The sequence below is a fragment of the Protopterus annectens genome, chromosome 2.part0 (assembly GCF_019279795.1).
Source record: "Protopterus annectens isolate FY-2018-M chromosome 2.part0, PAN1.0, whole genome shotgun sequence".
NCBI classification, from domain to species: Eukaryota; Metazoa; Chordata; order Ceratodontiformes; family Protopteridae; genus Protopterus; species Protopterus annectens.
The window spans coordinates 1,595,822,462-1,595,832,748 of NC_056728.1; positions in this window are offsets into that span (position 1 = coordinate 1,595,822,462).

Below are 10,287 nucleotides of genomic sequence, written 5' to 3' on the forward strand. Positions count from 1 at the left end.
GGATTCTGGATATTGGCAAAGGCTCTTGCCACCCCCATAGTGCCTTTTTTAGGCAAGGCTCAAATTCTAAACCTACCACCCTAGAACACAAAAAAAGGAAATAAACTAAGGGTAATGCTGCTCAATGCCAGAAGTCTAAATCTCAAAATGCACACACTCGAGGCCCTTCTCAGTATGGAGAACATCGATGTCTGTGCAGTGACAGAAACCTGGTTCAAGGCTCCTGAGAGCACCCCAGCACTATCAGGTTTTACCTCTTATCATGCGTTCCGGCCCCAAAATCCGGACAATACTAAGAAAGGAAAGGGGGTATCCATATTCATCAAGGACACCCACACCTCAAGACTGGTGGCAACGCATGATGCATCGGAGACCATCCAGGTGCAATTAACCATAGGCAAGACTGCTCTGCAAATTGTAGCATGTTACAGGCCACCCTCACAAACTCAGGAACCTCACATGGCCTTCCTGAAAACACTAGAGGGGATAAATGCATCACCAAACACCATCATACTAGGTGACTTCAATTACCCTAATATAGACTGGGAACACTACTCAAGCCCAAACACCTAGCCCAAAAGTTCCTGGAATTCATAAACTCAAATGCCATGGAACAACTAGTCACCATCCCCACAAGAGGAGAAAACATACTTGATCTCATCATCACGAACATGGGAGCACAATGTTCAACACCGGAAGTATACCCCTCACTGGTGAGATCAGATCACAAACTAATCTCGCTGGAGGTCCTCATCCCACCCCACCTGAAATAAAAAAGACCACAGTAAAGAACTTCAAGAAAGCAGACTTCACACTTCTAAAGACTAGTGTGGTCTCCTTTAAGGCCCCCGAGCTGGCGGAAAACAGTACTCAAGCCGCTGAATCACTTACAAATGCCTTCTACCAGCACCTGCAGGACTGCATGGATAAGGCAATCCCAAGCAAAACAAAGACTCTTTGTACCAAAGGCAAGCGTCCAGTCTGGTGGACCCGAGCCATAAACAAACTCTACAACAAAAGGAGGAAGCTACAACAAGATAGAGCAAAATCCTTAAAAGGTAAGACACCCTTGCTCACTATAAGTAAAAAACTAAGAGCTCTCATAAAATCATCCAAAGCAAATTCTGAGAGAAAAATAGCTAAAGACTCAAAAGACAATCATAAGGCCTTCTTTAGCTATGTTAGAAACCTGGGAGGAAACTCCCAGATATGCTCAGAACTAGTTCAAAATGATGTGAAGATTACTGATCCTACAGACATTGCCAACATACTGGCTGACAGGTTCAGTGCAAACTTCTCCCCCCCCCCAAAAGGAGAGATATCTTTACCGCGATTGCAGCCCCCAAACATCTCCAACGCCCAAGTGAGAACTGCTCTCCAAAGCAAAAACACAGCATCCATGGGACCTGATGGTGTCCCAGGCTGTGTGCTCCACGAACTCAACGAGGAATTAAACCCACAGCTAGGACAGCTGTTTAATCATAGTCTTACCTCTGGATACGTACTCCAGGGAGTGGTGCACTGCAACTGTGGTCCCACTTCACAAAGGCGGTGCCTCCACCGACCCTGGAAATCACCGCCCATTAGCTTGACAAGCCTTATCTGCAAAGCCATGGAGAGGATCATAATGGACCTCATAAATAAAGACATAGGGAATTTGCAGACTTTGGATCCATCCCAGTTTGGCTTTGTCAAAGGCAGATCATGCCTTCTAAACTTGGTTGACTTTTGAAACAAACAGTCACCAAAGCCATTGATGAGGGAAAGGCAGTCCATATAGCCTACCTCGATCTGGCGAAGGCCTTCGATACAATACCCCACTCGGGTATCATTGAAAAACTCATCAGCTTAAATGTTAACCCATACATCACAAGATGGGTTGCAAACTGGCTGAGTGACAGAACCCACAGGGTCAGAGTTGCTGGCGCCATGTCAGACTCAAAGCCTGTCACAAGTGGTGTACCACAGGGCTCAGTCCTGGGCCCACTCTTGTTTGGCATCTACTTTTCCGAAGTACAAGCAAACACAGGAGGGTTATGGCTGACAAAGTTCGCAGATGACTGCAAACTGGGCACCATAGTAGAAAACACATCTGACACAGATATCCTTCAGAAGGGTCTCACAGAAACGGATAACTGGTGCCAGAGCCATGGCCTAAAGTTAAATGCCAAAAAATGCATAGTCATACCCTTCGGGAAAAACAAGGTTACCCCTAGCTACCAAATAGGTGGCAATCCACTGAGCACAGAAGAAGTTATCAGGGACCTGGGGACCCAGGTTGATAGTAGTCTGTCATTCGACACCCATGTAGCTAAAGTAGTTAGGAAGACCTTCTACATTGCCCACCTTATCATGAAGGGATTCTCATCTAGATCAAGGGAGGTCATAGTCTCCTATACTCATCACTCATCAGAGCAATGATTGAGTACAATGCCCCATTCGGAATGTATCTGACCCGACACTTGCAGCAGCTGGAGAGGCCACAAAAGTTCCTCACCAAAGGATAAAGGGTCTCAAACATCTGTCCTATGCTGCCCGACTGAAAGAACTCCAGCTCTATTCAGTCGCTACCGCTGCTCAGAGGTGACCTTTGCCTAACATACAAGGCCATGTCAAACCCAGATTTGATGAATATGCTTCACCTCAACAAATCTAGATCCGTCAGAGCCACAAGGGCGGGAGACTTAAACCTCGACACGGCTATTAATAGGACATGCTGGAGGGATAGATTCATCACCCAAAGACTCCCTATGCTGTGGAATAAAATCCCGGTATATGTGAGGCAGAGCACCTCGCTGGCCTTGTTCAAGAGAAATCTTGACCAATGGATGGGAGATCGCAGATATACCCCAGGGATTACCTCAGTGTCACTGCTCAACAGAGGCACAGCAAAATAATGGGTATAGTTCCCCATACTAAAGGGGTGGCGTAAGCCACAAAACTATGGGCTAGGCTTGTAAATGCCCTCGGGCAGATAGCCTAGTATGAACCTATGAACCTATGAACATACAGGGACTTGTGTAATATTTGCCTTAACACCCCCCCATAGGCCAAAGAAGAATAGAATGGACATATGCATGTAATGTTGTGAAGGATGTGTGGTAGTCCTCAGTATCACAGTGTTAGGGACACAGATACACTGTCATCAACTGTGACGTATGTGCACTGTACACAGCATACCTGCATGTAATACAGAGGACAATTATGTGCCACAGAAATATACACTGGAGAAAGAGTATAGGGGATAGACAAGTGTAAATGTGACAAACTATGAATATAGGTTCATACGTCCATAGGTACAGGGTAGGCCATCGTCCCAGGTTCAGCCATAACACTACACCATAGTTAGGATGACTTTGCCAACCTTCTGTGCTTCAGATAAAATACTCATGATATTGCTGTACCTCCGTCAAGCAGTGATAATGATGTAATCCTGGCCTATACCTGCAATTCTCCATCCAATGGACAACATACCTGCGAACAAGGCTAGGAAGGAACTCTGTCTCACATGTACTGTGATGTAGATCCACAGCATTGTGAGTGTCTGGGTGATATATGTGTCACTCAAACACATCCCATTAATGACCATGACAAGGTTCATGTCACCTGCCCTAGTGGTTCTGAGGGATGCAGATACAGTAGGTGAAGCATACACATGACATATGGGTTGACATGGCCTCGTATGTCAGGCACAGGTCAACACTAAACAGCAGGTATGTGACTTAATGGGGCAGGGGTCCTACAAGTGGGGCAGCATTACACAAAATGATGTCATCCTGCATCTGTACGACAATTAACCTATGAGGGCTTCCCAGCTGCTGTAGGTGTATGGTCAGATACAGTCTGAATGGGGCAATGTAGTAAATCATAGGTGTAACACATAATGGGTACAAGGAGACAATGACCTAGCCTGATGTAGATGTGAATCCCTGCACAAACAGGTGGGCAATGTAGAAGTCCCACAGAACCACGATAGCAGCGTGTGTTGAATGAATGGTGACCGACAAACTCTGTCCCCTGATCCCTGGTAATCACCCCTGTGCTGAGTGGACAGCCACCTATATGCTGGACAGGGGTGACCTAGTACTTCTCGACAGGTATGATGTTGCATTACTTAGCATTTAGCTGTGGGACATGTCCTGACAGCAGATATGCATATCTGGGAGGCCTTGAAGGATATCTGTGTCAGATGTCCATCCCACTATGGCACCTGTTTTGCAGTCATCTACAAACAATGTTGCCCATAACACCCCTGTGTGTGCCTGTACCGTGGAAATGTAGATGTATGACAGGAGTGGACCCACGGAAGGGCCCCATGGGACACCACTTGCGACAGGCAGTAGGTCTGACATGCTGCCAGCAACTATGACCGTGGGTTGTGTCACATAGACAGTTTACAACACATTCTGTGATGTACGTGTTCACATCCCAGCCAATGGGTTTATCAACGATACCTGAGGGGGTAATGTGATGAAGGCCTTTGCCAGGTCGAGGTAGGCTGTATGGACTGCAACACCCCCATCAATGGCGAAAATGTCAACCATGCTTTAAAGGCATGAACCGCCCCTGAACAAGACAAACCGTGTTGGATGCAAAGTATGTATGTATGCATTCATGTACGAGCCGCAGTATGATCCCTCCCCATGTCTTTGCAGATAGGTCTCCTCATGGTAATGGGACAGTAATAACCAGGCTCAGTGGAGGCATTGGCCCTGTGACGTGGGACTACAGTTGCCATGCGACACAACCTGGGTACCTTACCTGAGGTGAGGCTACAAAGAAATAGCTGTCCTAACTGTGGGTCTAATTCCTCAATGAGATAGTGGAGTACACAGTGGGGTCACCAGCTGGTCTCATGGATGCTATGTCCACTACCCTGGAGAGAGCATGTCCCACCTGTGTGTCACAGAACATTTGGTGACCACTAACCGCTGGTACAGACATCTCCTCATGTGTGGGGGAGGGTGAGGAGATGTCCTCACTGGACTTGTCAGCCTGTATGTTGGCAATGTGTGTATGTTGAGTAAACTCCACCTCTTTGTGAACCCAGTCAGAGCATATGTGGGAGTGACCTCACAGGTGTTGAGCATAGCAACTGAAGGTGGTATGATTGTCAGCCAGGTCCATGTAGGTATATCTGTGGAATGTGCCCTGGACCATGGCATGACAGTGTGTAACTCTACACATAAGATGACCAAGGGTGTCATACTTCACAAGGTGTCTGCTCCACCTTGTAGTAGCCACCTCCTCGTGTTGTACATCCTGTGTATGGCTGGGGTACACCACACTGGATGCTTGGAATTGGTACAATGAACCACAGTTGGGTAAGTGAATGCCTGGTTCATGCAGTCCTGTAGGTACTGGTAGATGGCAAATGTGATTGATGCAGTGGCTGCAGTACTGTTGACCACTGGCTCAGGGTCCTTAAAGGAGACCACAGTAGTGTGCACAATTGTGTAGTCTGCCTCTGAGCAAGCAATGTGTATGGTAACTGGCAACACTCACAGCAACGGATGCCAATAGCAGAAGCCAATGTCCAAATAACATAGATTAACTTCTGCATGACAATATGTCTTATCATACATGTATTGACACGTGTCTGCTAATTACAATTGCAAATGGCCGGTAAGACTGGCCTAAAGTTCCCGTGATTTACACAGTCTGGATGTGTTGTTCCGATACTAAAGTGGCAATACCTCCCAATCGTGACCTCTGGGTATTAAAGTGGTTGTTAACCTGCAACATTGGATGTACACCATTGGGTTCTGGTGTCGGAAAACATGGTTCCTGTAGCACTACACAGTATGGGTAGTCAAGCAGACATCCGCGATTGTTGAACACACAGCATCAGTGAAACCCACTGCTCACAAGGACACAGTCCGACAAGCTCTACACTTTACATATGCACAGTGGTGTCCATTGTAGGACCCAAAAATTGTCTAAAGACAGGAATGATGCCTTATTTCATCACCTAAGTGAACTCATTGTCGTCACAGGTACACATATGCACCGCAAGCGTGTTTAATGTTGATGATAGCTGTCCATGAAATGCAGCACAGATGCACAGAAATACCCAGGGTACTGGGTCCATAGAACTGCGTCCACATCACAGTCCCGCACACATGAAGGATGTGTAATGGGTACTGTCGATTGTTGCAGTCAAGGGATTCTGGGTATGTAGACCCTGGGCTCGGTGTTGTTTCGCAGGCAATCCTTTGTCCCGCCCCGTGGGAGGGATGTGCGTAGCACCTGCCTTACTCTCCGCTAATAATGCAAACCATCCACGGAGAATGCTAAATGCAGGTGTGAAATGTGTACAGCCCTATACTAGTGTCCAGTAGGCAATTGTCATGGATGGACAACCGTATGGCCAAGATGGCACCCACAACTGCTAACCCAGGGAAATTACACAGCCGCGGTAAGGCATAACACAGGAAATACACATAGGGACTACAGTTGACATTCCACATACAAAGTCGGACCGCCGTGCCAACACCGGCGTACACAGCACTCAATCTGCCAGCAACAGAATGAGGAGCACCTGCTACCATACAGCGGAACAGATGTGCGACCTGTGGAACACATACCAATGGCACACCCACAACGTCAAGTAGGATATGTAAACTATGGCATTCCCACCTATGAAGACAACATGGTTAAATGAATACATAGGTGATCAACATGTTCCGGTGGTGTTATATTGAAAATACAGTGACGGATATGTCCCATTGGGATGTCTGAGGTTTATATGAAGCAGTTGCTAACCAGCATGTTTGGATGTATGACATTTGTTCACAGTACTAAACCACCTGGTTATGTAGCACCATGTAGAATGGGTAGTCAAACAGACATCCGCGATTGGGGAACATACACCAGCAGTGAAAAGCACTGGCCAGGTGGACACAGTCCAGCAACATCTAACCTGACATATGCACATCGGTGTCCATTGTAGGACCCAAAATTCCATTCATTGAATGCCTGCTAGCTTCCTGCATTACCACGTGAACTCATTGTCGTCACCCACGTCACAGGTACACATATGCACAGCGTGTTCAATGTTGATGATAGCTGTCCATGAAATGCAGCACACATGCACAGAAATACCCAGGGTACCGGGTCCATAGAACTGCGTCCACATCACAGTCCTGCACACATGAAGGATGTGTAATGGGTACTGTCGACTGTTGCAGTCAAGGGAGTCTGGGTATGTAGAATCTGGCCTCGGTGTTGTTTCGCAGGCAATCCTTTGTCCCACCCCGTGGGAGGGATGTGTGCATAGCACCTGCCTTACTCTCCACTAATAATGCAAACCATCTACCGGAGAATGCTAAATGCAGGTGTGAAATGTGTACAGCCCTATACCAGTGTCCAGTAGGCAGTTCACATGGATGGACAAGCGTATGACCAAAACGGCACCCATAACTGCAAACCCGGTGGAATTACACTGCCGCAGTAAGGCATTACACAAGTAATACACATAGGGACTACACTTGACATTCCACATACAAAAGACACAGACAACCAGCTGAGGAAGTCCAAAGCAAAGACGAGGTACTGTAGACACCGTCCACGACCACTCAGAGCCCACCAGGAATTAAATGCAGTCACCATAGTTTATTGCTTCATAAGCAGACTTATTCAGAATACATACAATGCAGTCCAACCTACTACATTTAAAACCCGTAATTGGTCAGTAAATTAGATGTGCTAAGTATTAATTAAATGCCTTAAAGGCAAACAAGCAAACAAACTTTACTTGGGTTACAGATTCCACACAGTGAGTACATCAGACATTGCTTCGAAAGGTACATTCTTCATAGAAAAATAGAAATATATGTATATATATGAAAGAAGAACCAACATAATGTTTTCCAAATGTCTGACTGTTTAAGCTACATATATATGTTCTTCAGATTGTGCCAATATATTAAAAGAACTACAGACACCTAGTAATATAAATGAACCATAATATATACAGATAAACCGTATGATTATGACTAATGTAAAATAGACCAACGAAATGTAAAGATTCACAATGTGGTAAAGTAAATATTCATTTAGAAGGTTAGTTAATTAAATCAATTCAGACATCCTTGTCAAAATACTAACACAAGGCCAGCGAGGTGCTTGGCCTCACATGTACTGGGATGTTGTTCCACAGCATAGTGAGTGTCTGGGTGATGAATCTGTCCCACCAGCACGTTCTATTAATGACAGTGTCAAGGTGTACGCCACCTGCCCTTGTGGTTCTGAGGGATATAAATTCTTTAGGTGAAGCATAGTCATCAGATCTGGGTTCGACATGGCCTTGTATGCCAGGCACAGGTCACCTCTGGGCAAGTGGTATGCGACTGTATACAGCTGGAATTCTTTCAGTCGGTCAGCATAACACATATTCCTGAGACCCTGCATCTGTTTGTCGATGAACTGTTGGGGCCTTTCCAGCTGCTGCAGGTGTCGGGTTAGATACATTCTGAACGGGGCATTGTACCCAATCATAGGTCTAATGAGTGATGAGTACAAGGGGACAATGACCTCCCTGATCTAGATGTGAATCCCTTCATGATGATGTGTGCAATGTTGAAGGTCTACCTAACTACGTTAGCAACGCGGTGTGTTCGAACAAACGGTTAACAACAACCCGCTCCCCAGATCCCTGGTAACTCCCTCTGTGCTCAGTGGATTGCCACCTATATGTTAGCTAGGGGTAACCTTCTTCTTACCGAAGGGTATGACTATGCATTTCCTGGCATTTAGCTGTAGGCCATGTCTCTGGCACCACTTATCCACATCTGTGAGACCCTCCTGAAGGATATCTGTGTCAGATGTGTGTCCGACTATGGCACCCAGTTTGCAGTCATCTGCAAACATTGTCAGCCATAACCCCCCTGTGTATGCTTGTACTTTGGAAATGTAGATGCTGAAAAGTAGTGGACCCAGGACTGAGCCCCATGGGACACCACCTGTGACTGGCTGTGAGTATGACATGGCGCCAGCAACTATGACCGTGTGGGTTCTGTGACTTAGCCAGTTTGCAACCCATATGGCGATGTATGGATTTACGTTCGAGATGACGGGTTTATCAATGATACCCGAGTGTCGAAGGCCTTTGCCAGGTTGAGGTAGGCTGTATGGACTGCTTTACCCTCATCAATGGCCTTGGTGACTGATCCTACAAAGTCAAACACGTGTAAAAGGCATGATCTGACTTTGACCAAGCCAAACTGGGTTGGATCCAAAGTATGCAAGTCCCCTATGTCTTTATCTATGAGTTCCATTATGATCCTTCTCTATGGCTTTGCAGATAAGGCTTGTCAAGCTAATGGGATGGTAATAACCAGGGTCAGTGGAGGCACCATCCTTGTGAAGTGTGACTACAGTCGCCTTGTGCTACTACTTGAGTACGTATCCTGAGGTGAGGCTTAGATTAAACAGCTGTCCTAAGTGTGGGTTTAATTCCCCATAGAGTTCATGGAGTACACAGCTGGGACACCATCAGGTCCCATGGATGCTGTGTTTACTGCCTTGGAGACAGCATTTCCCACCTGTGAGTTACAGATGTTCCAGGATCTACAATTCTCTGGTATTGATATCACTCCATGTGGGGGGGGGAATGTTAGCACTGAACCTGTCAGCCAGTATGTTGGCAATGTGTGTAGGTGCAGTCATCTTCACATCATTCTGAACCCAGTCTGAGCATATCTGGGAGTGTCCTCCCAGGTGTCCAACATAGCTAAAGAAGGCCTTATGATTGTCTGCTGAGTCCTTGTTAATTTCTCTGTTGAATTTCCCCTGGATGATTTCATGACAGCTTGTAGTTCTTCACATATAATGAGCACGGGTGTGTTACCTTACAAGTATTCCGCTTTAACTTGTAGTAGCTACCTCCTGTCGTTGTAGAGCTTGTTCATGGCTGGGGTCCACCAGACTGGATGCTTGTCTTTGGTACAAAGAGTCTCAGTTTTGTATGGGATTGCCTGATCCATGCAGTCCTGTAGGTGCTGGTGGAAGGCATATGTACGTGATTCAGCGGTTTGAGGAATGTTCACCACTGGCTCAGGGGCCTTAAAGGAGACCACAGTAGTGTTCAGAAGTGTGAAATCGGCTTTTGAGAAAGGCATATGTATGGTAACCGGCACCACTGTACACATGGAACATCATAGCAAGAAACCACGGCCGGATGTGGGTAATGCTGGACATACCCACGGCAGACATGGTGTGTTCCCGAGTCCGATGCCCGAGGGACCACACATAGCCCTTAGGCATAGGCCAAGCAGGCAGCCGTCT